Source organism: Canis lupus, chromosome 10, assembly GCF_011100685.1.
Source record: "Canis lupus familiaris isolate Mischka breed German Shepherd chromosome 10, alternate assembly UU_Cfam_GSD_1.0, whole genome shotgun sequence".
Classification (NCBI taxonomy): Eukaryota; Metazoa; Chordata; class Mammalia; order Carnivora; family Canidae; genus Canis; species Canis lupus.
Window position 1 is genome coordinate 63725055 of NC_049231.1, and position 12106 is coordinate 63737160.

The window sequence follows — 12106 nt, forward strand, 5'->3', positions numbered from 1 at the left end:
TCGTAGACTTTGATTTATGATTGCAGCTGGCAGAGAACATTGAAAAGAGGAAAGTTGAAGAAAGAGTTAGTGGGAATAGAAGACAGAGCAGAGATTCCAGAGGTGGTGTTCTAAAGAGTTCTTAAGGTCTTTACCTCATAAGGGCCAAGGTCCTTCTTTTTATGTTTGTTAAAAAAACAAACAAAAAAACCCAGTCAAACCTTTATCGTGGGTCATGTATTGAATTGTTGAATCACTATGGTGTACACCGAAAATAATGCAACACTGTGTGTTCACTATCTGCCATTTAAATAAAAACTTTTTTTTTTGAAGCCTTTAATCATAGTTCAGTAAAATGAGCAAAGTGGATTGGACATTCTTTCTTACACACATGCACGCCCCCCCCCCACACACACACAGAGTTTCTCTGTTGTGCCAATGATACCGTTGTGGGTGTTTTGTTTTGTTTTGTTTTTTACCAAATAGGAGAAGACACAGAGTGTCAAAATATTCCTATTTTTATTTAAGTCCCAAAAGGCCCAAGAATTCTAAACCTACTTCATACTGACTGACTGTGAAGGCAAGGTAGTTCTGATTCAGATGGTATACCAAAAAATCTGATGGTTCTTCCTTTCTTCTTTGTCTACATGATGTGCAGGAACACCTTGCAGGTTGGCATTGTAAACTCTATGAGTTCAGGAACAAGGTCATAAACTATATACACAGTGTCTGAGCAATCCTAGCTTAAATATTTACTAATATGATTTTATCTACTACCAGTCACAAAGACACGTTCTCCTAATACCTACTCTTCTGTAAATAAATAATTCCTGTACCTTGTCCATTAAAAACATGGAGTTCTCTTTAAAAACTCGTTTTCTTTGGGTAATTTTTGGCTTATTTTCTCTTTCCTCACTAGAATATAAGTTTCATGAGAGCAAGAGTATTGTCTATTTTGTTCAACTATGGTACCCTGCAGAGCCTACAAGAGCTCCTTTTGCTCAGTAAGTACCATGTGCTAAATAAGCAAATGAACAAATGGTGGAATGACCAAGCATTGTTCTCGTTGTGACTTTAGAGACTTTTGTAAACATTAACTTGAATATCTTACACGAACACACACCCATGTAATTCTTCAGTGGCCTTCTGTCCCCTGCCACTCTTCCCCCCCAACCGACCAGATAAACTAAATAATAGTTGGCTGGCTATGCATAAGGATCCATCTGGCTTTCATGGACTATAAAATGAAAATGCTTTCCTCTTACAAAAACTTATGTGGGGAACTTATATCTCAAAAAAAAGATGTTTGTAATACCAAAGTGTATTTTGTTTTATTAAATCCAGATTGTTGGGTGGAGGCCCTTCGCTAAAAGTCACTCTCAAGCAAAATAAATTGCTTGTTATTCTCACAAAGAATTTACAGGAAGCAATTTGTAAAGGTTGCCATCAGGCTGAAGTCATTGTTGGCACTAGGAATCAGTGTGTCATCAAACCTCAGAGCAATCGTTTAACCTGGGTCTGCTCAGAGAAATCTCCATAATGCAAGGAAAATTGAATTCTACTGCCTCAGATTATAATCACTTTTGATATTATTCCAATTTTATCATGGAAGTTAAAAATATTTGACATAACAGTTTCTCTCATCCTACCACTATGTAGAAATATCTATTTTACATGTGCCAAACACTGGTCCTGTCATTACCAGCTATTTCACAAATAGTTTTTGAAAAATCTGCTCTCCTTTCCTCATTGTACTGAGGAAGTTGCTATATGGATAGCTAGGAAATGAATGGCTTGCCAACTTATTGGATCCATTCCATCAAGTTACCTATCTGCTGGTCAAGTAATAATTGCAAAAAAAATTTCAACTCCTTTTGAAGAGCTGACTATCCTCCAGTCTGGGTGACAGATGAGCAATTGTTCTGGATAGGCCTATGGGGGTATCATCAGAGCAGAGAAACACTGGATCCAGACATGCCGTGAAGATGGACGGTTGTGTGCCCCTAATTTCTGTCAATGTGTTTATTTTCAGCACCCTGGGAAAACAGGGCTAAAAAGATGGGAACACATAGATTCATCACATTAGCAAACATTAGACTGGTTCTCTATGTTTCCAATGACCAAAGAGAAAGCAAGATCTTGACAAAACCACGCTGATCAGTTTTTAGCCTTATCCAAATGATGCTCAATTCATTTACTGATCCAGCAAAAATAACCTGAATGCTGTGAGCCATTAGCACAAAATAGACTGGAAATAAAGCAGAACACCTTGCTGCACAGGCTCCCCTACTGCTGAATGGTTTTGAACGAATATTTCTTTTACTGTACATTGGGAACAATCATATACTGATGTTAAAATTCCCCCGACTGTCTCAGATGGAAAAGGCAGCAACCATCAAGCCTAAGTGCTTAAGGATGTTTCACTCCATTGAATAATCATCCTAGAAAAAGACTGACAAGAAGTATGTGGTCCTCTCTTTCTTCTCTCCAAACACAATCACACCCTTTGTTTAACAGCTCAGTCTGCTGTTTGTAAGTCCTGTCATTCAGCACCCTGGTCCCTCGGCCTCCCAAGTTGAACAAGATTTCTTGATTGAGTCAAGCCATTCATTTGCTGATTGCCCCAGACCCGTGTGGCGTGTTGGCCGCTATCACCCTCCAACAGCTAATGCTTCTAGTGTGACATGATTTGGCCTGATAGCGCACCACAGCCCACCTGTTGTTCCCACCTCTTGTCCATTCCACAGCTGATTAGGCGGCCTCCTGTTCATGGTTCTTATGCATCTGGGCCAAAGAAATTAATTTGCGCTCACCATTCCTAGTTGCAGCTGGCTAATTGGACTCTAGGGTCACTTCCTTGTCTTATATAATTAATCAAAGTCTGCTTAGTTAATTATTGCAACATTCGTTCACAAATATCTATTGAGCATTTACTATGTGCCCGGCACTGTGCGAAGTGCAGAGGATACAACAGGCCATGCAAGTTCCAGTAATCAAAAAATTAACGGATTTCTCTAATTTCTATCTCGTTTTCCTATTTTTAAGTTGAATAGATCTTTTTAACGTTATGTAGGAAAGCATGATCCTTCCCCCTGTAGTTTCTTTTATTGCCTCAAAGTCAAGGAAAATTATCGTATCTCTTGAGATCTGATCAACGTTCACTCTTGTTTATTTACTTAATTATGAATTTAAAGGTACATAGTTAAAAAAAATAAGTACCTAAAGTACCCTACTTAGTTACTTAAGACTTCTGGTATATATTTTTTTTTGGGGGGGGATTCCAAAATATTTGATCTAAAATAATTTAATTCAAATTTCTAATGAATGATTTCCAAAAATATGTATTTAAGAATCATCTCTATTGTTTTATATTGCACTTGGTCATTTCTTAATCCTTATATACAACTGGGTTTATTTCTGAGACTTCTCTTCTGTTTCACTGACTTATATTTCTCTTTTGTTTGCTCATTTCCTTTCTCGTTTTTAGAATATTTTTGTTATCCCCACCACTTTTCTAACTGAATATTATAACATTCTTTAAATTTAAATGCTAAGGAGAAGTCCATTTTTATTTTGAGATTGCACTAGATTCGAAAGTAACATTAAGAATCACATCTTTACAGTATTTTTTCTTTCTAGATGTTACTGCCCGATGTTTTATTATTTTAATAAACCCTTCTTATTAACTCTATTTCTCTTTATCTATATTTTATTACTGTTATAAATTGGATCCTTTTTAAAATTAGTCTTTTCTAGTTTGTAATTATTGTTATTCAAGAATCTAAATGGCTTTTCTATATTTTATGTTTTGTCTGGCCATTTATTATTCTATTAGATCTAAAAATTTTGACAGATTCCTTGTGCATTTTGTTAGATACATAATCAGTTGTTTTCAAATAGTGATGGTTTTGTTTCTTCCACTATTGCTCTCTTTTAGGTTTGTTTCATCTCTTAGGTTTGTTTCATCTCTCTCTTTACACTGGCCTGAACTCCCAAAAAACATTAAGTCAAAATGATGATAGAGGGCATGTCTGTAGTAAGATCATCTTCAATCCCTCTCTTCATGCCTTACCCTAGTCAGCAACACGGAGTGGGGTAATAGCAACGATGGGAAGTTTGGGATCTAACATTGCTTTATGAGAAACTGGGCCAGGGGTACCTGGGGGGCTCAGTGGTTGAGCGTCTGCCTTTGGCTCAGGTCATGATCCTGGGGTCCTGGGATCAAGTCCTGCATCAGGCTCCCTGCAGGGAGCCTGCTTCTCCTTCTGCCTGTGTCTCGGCCTCTCTCTGAGTGTCTCTCATGAATAAATAACTAAAATCTTAAAAAAAAAAAAAAGAAAGGAAGTGGGCCTTTCATAAATTTAATAACTGTGCCTAATTCATGCTTCTTGGTCTTTTGGCTGAGGTCTAGTAATTACGATATTATGTTTCTATTAGTAAAATTTAATCAGGAACTAGAAATGTTTGTCATAAGTTGAAGCTTTATTTTAATTCAGGTTGACATTGCTACATCTATCACAAAATTCTAGTTTGAATATCAGGTTTCTTCCTAGAATAATATTTCATGCCAATTTAAAAGGCTATGTAACTATTAAGGAATTAATTATGATTTTGAATAGCACTATCAAAAATACTCATCTTCCAATGGTGCTATACTTCTAGAGAAGCCACTAGAAGTCAGAATTCTATGAGATAAGCTGAGTTTTTCCATAGAAATAATAGTATAATAAATTCAGAATTGAACTCATCCTAGGGTCAAATATCCAAATTTTCCTAGCAATGGCTACAAACACCATGTTAAATAAAATATAAATGTTACGAAGTTTGTTGAGCTTATCTATAAACTAATTTATTTATTGACCAGGGCAACACATTTACCTATCATGTGACTTCATATTTCCTAGAGCATTCTCATACTCTGCATACATTTTTCATTTTTTAAAATCATTTATTCCTATTCTAAATGTGAAATAAATTAAGAGTGAAGGAACACATTTATCAAGGTCATAAACTGCAGAAGGTCTTCTTTGGAATGTTGGTTTAGAGCAAGAGTTTGGATAGAGGATTTGGAGTAAGACATATTTGGGTACAAAGCCTGGCTCTGCCTATTATTCATTTAAAAATATTTAGTGAGTTCTAGATCCTAGGGATATAATAGTGGACAAAACAGACAACATCCTCAGTCTCATGGAGTTTACATTTTGGTACCACTTTCTGGCCATGGCATTTAAAAATTCTTTTAATTTAAATTCTAGTCAGTTAACATACGGTGGAGTATTAGTTTCTGGAGTAGAATTCAATGATTCATGACTTGCATACAACACCCAGTGCTCATCATAATAAGTGCCTTCCTTAATACCCATCACCTATCTAGCCCATCCCCCACCCACCTCCCTGGCCATGACATTTTAAAAGTTTTTTTTTTAACATTTCTGGATTTCAACTTCTTGTTTTGTAAAGAATAACAGCACCTATCTCATAACGTCATTTCAAAATTCAATTAGATAATGTCTATAAAGCACCTACCACATATTACAGCTCAATAAGTGGTAGCTGGGGGGTGTCTGGCTGGTTAGTCAGTAGAGCATGTGACTCTTAATCTTGGGGTCCTGAGTTTGAGCCCCATATTTAGCATAGTTAAAAAACAAAAAACCAAAACAGGAAAACAGGAATGCTTGGTTGGCACAGTAGGTTGAACATCTGCCTCTTGGTTTTAGCTCAGGTCATGATCTCAGGGTCATGAGATCGAGTCCCATGCTGGGGTTCAAGTTCGAGTTCAAGCTTGCTTTCACTCTCTCTCACTCTCTCTGTCTCTGTCTTTTCTCTCAAGTAAATAAATAAATATTTAAAAAACCATGGGATGCCTTGATGGCCCAGTCACTTGAGTGTCTGACTCTTGGTTTTGGCTTAGGTCATGATCTCTGGGTCCTGAGATCGAGCTCCCTGTCAGGCTCTTGGCAGGGAGTCTGCTTGAGATTCTCTCTCCTTCTTCCTCTGCCCCTCCCCATGTGCTCTCTCTCTCTAAAACAAATAAATAAAATCTTTAAAAAAACAACAACAGAAAACACAAAAGATGAGTGATAATTGGCTTTCACATTTTAAACAAAAACTTTCGAAAGAAAACTATTAAAAGAAACTTTTGAAAAAAATTATAAGAATTATAAGAAATACTCATTGTGGAATACTCATTGTGGAAATACTCATTGTGGAAATACTCATTGTGGAATGTTTAAATCATTATCTAGAAAGAACTATTATTTTTAATATATACTTCCAGATTTTTTCTAAGTATGTGTGTATATATATATGTGTGTGTGTATATATATGTGTGTGTATATATGTGTGTATATATATATATATATATACATTTTTTAAGGATTTCATTTATTTATTTAAGAGAGAGAGAGCATGAGTAAAGGGAGGGGAAGAAGAGGAAGAAGCAAGACCTCCCTGTTGAGTGGGGCCCAATCCCAGGACCCTGAGATCATGACCTGAGCTAAAGGTAGATGCTTAACTGACTGAGCCACCCAGGTGTCTTCTTTTTCTTTTTTTTTCTTTTTTTTTAAAGTAGTCTCCATGCCCAGTGCAGCGCCCAATGCAGGGCTTGAACTCACAATCCTGAGATCAAGACCTGAGCTGAGATCAAGAGTCGGACACTCAACCAACTGAGCCACAAGTGATTATACCACCGGTCAGGATATAGAAAAACTAGATCTATCATATATTGCAGGTGGAGATTTAAAATGGTACAGCCACTCTGGAAAACAGTTTGGCATTTTCTTACAAAAGTAAACATAAATTCAGCAATCACACTCTTGGATGTGTATCTCAAAAAAAAGAAAACTCATGTTCACATAAAACCTGTACGTGGGTGTTCACTGAAGCTTTATTCTGACTAGCAAAGGACTGAAAACAGCCCAAATGCTCTTTTTGTGGGTGAATGGTTGAACAAACTGTATGATATGCAATGGAATATTACTCAGCAATAGAAAGGAATAAACTATTGGTAGAGGAAAACAGCCCAAATGGACGTCAAGAGCATTATGCTGAGTGAAAAAAATTCAATCTCAAGAGGCTAAATGCAGTAAGATTCTATTTATATTATGTCTTTTAAATAATAGAACTATAGAGACTGAAAAGAGGTTAATGGTAACTAGATGACACACAGAGGGGATGAGGTGGGGGAGATTAAAAGAAAGTAATAACACCAGGAAATTGTTTTGCTGAATTTTTTTTTTTTTTGCCGAATTTGATGCAGTGGTGCAATCAATATACATGAGATTATATTGTATAAAACTACACCTTCCCCCCTCCCCACACAAATGAATACAGGTCGCAAAAATGGCAGAAACTGAGTAACCGACCACCTGTGATTGGTACATCAGTAGTGATGTACCAAGGTCAGTTTCCTGGTTTCGGTTTATACCATAGCCATGTAAGAGGGCACCATGAAGGGCACATGGGATTCTTAAACCACATTTGCAACTTCCTTGGTATCTATAATTATTTCAAAATAAAAATTTTTTAAAAACGAATTGTAATTATTACTAGGGCTCTTTTTCCCTTTTATCAGCTATTTTAAAGGATATTAAAGAATTAGATTTATCAGGAAAAGATAAGATAATGATGCTGTTTTAAAAACAATCTCACCCAAAAGGAGTATGAGCTTTTAAAGTAGTCATCTTGGAAACTTGACTACTTAAGCATATGTTTTGGGCCACTGCGGATCAAATATTTTAGAAATCCTCTTTTGTATTTGCCTGCAGAGATCATCAGCCATTGGCAAGTATGAAACCTATTACTTTATAAGACATTCTCTTGAAGTACTATGTTTTCTTCCTATCTCCTTTTACTTGATCTTTGTTCTACATGTTCCCCAGATATAGAGGGGCTTATTTGGCACAGATACAACGCCTGTAAGACAAAGGAAAAGAAGGTCCATCTGTTTATTCTTTCTTTTGTTTCAGTCTCTGGATATTTGTGCCTTTTGTGTGTGTGTGTGTGTGTGTGTGTGCTTTTAACTTGTTAAGTGTGAGACATTTTCCCATGTGATGGAGCATGTGAATTTTCTTTGTTTCAATGCCTTTCATTGCCACCAACATATGGGATCTTTGAAAGAACTTGAAGAAATATTTCTTTTAATTAAAAAAAAAGATTTTATTTATTTATTTTAGAGAGAGAGCACACATGGAGGAAGAGGGTTAGAGGGAGAGGAACAAGTAGACTCCATGTTCAGCACAGAGCCCTATGCAGAGCTCAACCTTACCACCTGAGATCATGACCTGAGCCAAAATCAAGAGGCCGACACTTGACACTCAACTGACTGAGCCACCCAGGTGCCCCACAACATTTGTTTATTTTAAAGCAGTTGAGTAGCTAAATAAAGGAAATTACATTGATGTGTTTTTTGTTTTTTTTTTTAACTGAAGTTGTCTTGGCTCCTGGTCTTTGGGAATAAATGCCTGTATAATATAACTTGAGACTCTCCATCATGGCTCAAAGGATTGTATTTTCTTACTGATGTGGCTGGAAAGTGAGGAAATGGAACTGAAGTCTGGGAAAGGAAAAACAAATATATCATGTATTTTTTCAAGGAGGTACAGGTAGTGAGACTCAAATTGTGTGGATTTTGCAGATGTTACCTGAAGTCCTCACTTATTTCACATTGAGGAATTGCCTTTGGCTCAGTGAAATCAGATTTTGAAATACTATAAGACTATTCAGTCTTATAAAGTCACAATTACAAAAGGGATTCATAAATTTTGATGAACATTAGTCATTGCTATAAGTTTCTTTGATTGCCCTAGGACAACAGACTCTGAATTAATAAATCTTCTCTAGCCAAGCTGCTCAATTTTAAGAAAAACTCATTGAACTGAAAGCAATGCCAAATCTCTGATTACTTTAGATAATCCTGTCATTATATGAAATTTTATGACTGTCTAGTCAATTTGGGCTTTTGTTTGGCTCTATCTAGTTATAAAAAATGTATATCCTCTTTTAAAGAAACTACTGAAATTGAAACTGGCAAAATGAAAGATTCCATAAAAATCTGCTTTTTGCTTTTTTTCCTGCTTCTATCCTTGCTAGGATCTGCACCCCCACCCCACCTTACAGGTGCATTGTAAGAGACAAGGAGTTAATGGTTCTCTGGGATAAATAACATCTGAGAAAGGACCCAGTGAGAATGACAGAGGAGGCCATCACATGCCAATTCCATACCACCAGAAGTTAGACATCTATCTCCAAGACCCCCTGGCTCCAAGGAATGACACCTAGGCTCTCATCTTTGTTCTAACTGGTTCCTGGAAACCTGAGAGGATGCGTGCACCAGACCACTGTGCCCAGTAAAAACCCCAGGCCCAGAATATAGAGGAGACTCCCTCCTTTCCTTTCTGAGTCTCCCAGATACTCACTCCGTCTGTTATCTGTTCTGTCTGTATCTTCAATAAACTCTGCTTTCATCTCCTGCTGCTTCACCTTTCATTTCCATCTTGTGTGAAGCCAGGGGCCCTCTTGGGTCGTCCTGCAGGACCCCTCCAGGTCCCTGGACTCAGCCTGCCAGCATCAAAATGAAAGCAAAAGCCACCTTACTTAGTGTTGACTTGGAGTCCAAATTGAGACCAAATATACTTGCAGTTTTCGGCTAGATCTGTAGCCTTACAGCCGTGTGCGTTGGGATGATCATTCAGCTTTAGAACTGTATTTGTATTATGGGGCAAATCTCTTCTTCTACCACCTCTTCCTCCTCATCTCTTCCTCCTTCTTTTCTTCTTTCTTCCCCTTCTTCTTGTTCTTTTCCTCCTCCAACTAAGCTCAGAGTGAAGAATAGCTTTTCTGGAATGAAAAGGTAGATGATGATCTAGACGAACTCCAGAGGCAAGGATCGATGTCTGTGGTGTTTTTCACTTGTGTGGGTGGGCCCAGATCCAAAACAGAATGCATGAATCTTTCAATACTCCACTATTTTTTGTTGTTGTTCTAGAAATATGTGTGGATCAGGTATCAGTTAAGTCCCTAAATTTTGCAGTGGGCTTGCAATTCATACAAAAGCATAAAAAATGGGTTTGGGTTCAAATACCTTCTTGTTTAGGTTTTAGGGGAGTTCTAGTTTATTTCCATTCTATCTAGCTGTAAATTGTAATTTCTGTGAAATATATTTTTGTACACTTGACCCTCTTCTCATATTCTTTTGTATACATCCATTTTATTTCTATTATTTTTGTTGCACAGTATCTCAATGAATATGGAATTATTTATAGGTCACATACATATATAAAAATAATTTATAATGTAAAAAGTAAAAATCGCCAATCACTTACAATACAGCCCTACCTCTTTCCACACCCATCCTGAAGCAGTAAACACAGTCAAACTTTTGGTATCTATCCAGACTTTTTTTGAGAATATTCAGGCTTATACTTAATATGTTTTCACAAAATGAAGCCCTACCTTACATATTGTTGGATAAGTTTTTCACTTAATAATTCATAATTCATTCAGACTACCTTCTGATTTTTAAATGACTGAGGAGTTTCCATTTTATAACTACTTCAGCATCCATTTAGCCATTCTCCTATTGTTGACATTGAGCTCTAATAGTTTGAGCTATTACAAATAATATGCCTTATATATACAATCTTGCACACTTGTACAAGTATTTCTATAGAGTACAAATCTAAAGCTTCAAATTAAAAATATTTTTAATTTTGAGGGTTGCCTGGGTGGCACAGTCAGTTAAGTGACAGACTCTTGGTTTCAGCTCAGGTTGTGATCTCAGGGTCATAAGATCAAGTCCTGTGTTAGGCTTGCACTCGGCATGGAGTTTGTTTAGGACTCTCTCGCCCCTCCCCACTGCTCTCTCACTCTCTCTTTCTCAAATAAATAAATCTTTCAAATATACATATATATTTGCTTTTGATAGTTTTTGGCACATTGTGATGATATTTATTATTTGACAATTATTTGTCACTCCAAATAGGCTGTCACAATTCAGCCTGCCCCAGAAGTATGAGTTTTCTTTCTCCATATCCTAGACAATCCTGGACTTCATCCATATGTTTAACTTTTTGTAATTTGATGGACAAAAATAGGATCACCTTTTCAATTTGCATTTTCCTAATTGCCAGCAAAGCTGAACATCTTTTCATATACCTATTAGGTGTTAGCATTTGGGGTTTTTGAAGACTACTTGTTCATATTTTTTGCCCTTTTCTTATTGGGTGTTGCCTTTTATTTATTTGTAGGAGTTTTCTTATACTAGGAATAGGAATACTTTCTTCATTATTTTTACAGAAAGTTTATGTTTTTATGCAATCATCACTCCACCTTTGTGTGTGTGTGTGTGTGTGTGTGTGTGTGTGTGTGTGTGGCTTCTGAGATTTGTACCTTACTTAGGGAGATCTTTCTCAATTTTATTAAATATTTCCTATATTTTATTCTAGAAATTTTATAGTTCTACTTTTTTTTCATTTCACTATTTAATCCCTTTGGATTTTAGTTTTTCAAATGTGTGGTATGAAGAGAATTGTAATTTTTTCTATTAAATGGCCATCCAGTTGATCTCAAACTTTTGATTAGCCCATTCTTTACACAATGGTTGAAATGACATTCTTTTTCTTTTTTTTTATTAAAGATTTTATTTATTTATTCATGAAAGACACAGAGAGAGAGAGAGAGAGGCAGAGACGCAGGCAGAGGGAGAAGCAGGCTCCATGCAGGGAGCCTGACGTGGGACTTGATCCTGGGTCTCCAGGATCACGCCCTGGGCTGAAGGCAGCGCTAAACCGCTGAGCCACCCGGGCTACCCGACATACTTTTTCATATACTAAATTTAAAATTCATATGGATCTGAATATTATTTTATTCAATTGATCTATTTCTTTTTTTTTTTTTTAATTTATTATGATAGTCACACAGAGAGAGAGAGAGAGAGAGAGAGAGAGAGAGAGAGAGAGGCAGAGACACAGGCAGAGGGAGAAGCAGGCTCCATGCACCGGGAGCCCAACGTGGGATTCGACCCCGGGTCTCCAGGATCACGCCCTGGGCCAAAGGCAGACGCCAAACCGCTGTGCCACCCAGGGATCCCTCAATTGATCTATTTCTGTGCCAATATTATACTATTTTA

General features: G+C 36.9%; 1 long non-coding RNA gene across 3 annotated transcripts in view; it reads left to right on the forward strand.

Moving 5' to 3' along the window:
• Positions 1-12106, forward strand: part of LOC111097779 — a 115120-nt gene that overhangs the window by 73211 nt on the left and 29803 nt on the right. For all 3 annotated transcript variants that reach the window (XR_005366137.1, XR_005366138.1, XR_005366136.1), the window contains exon 5: positions 899-983. This is a non-coding gene — a long non-coding RNA (uncharacterized LOC111097779). The remainder of the gene's footprint in view (positions 1-898; positions 984-12106) is intronic.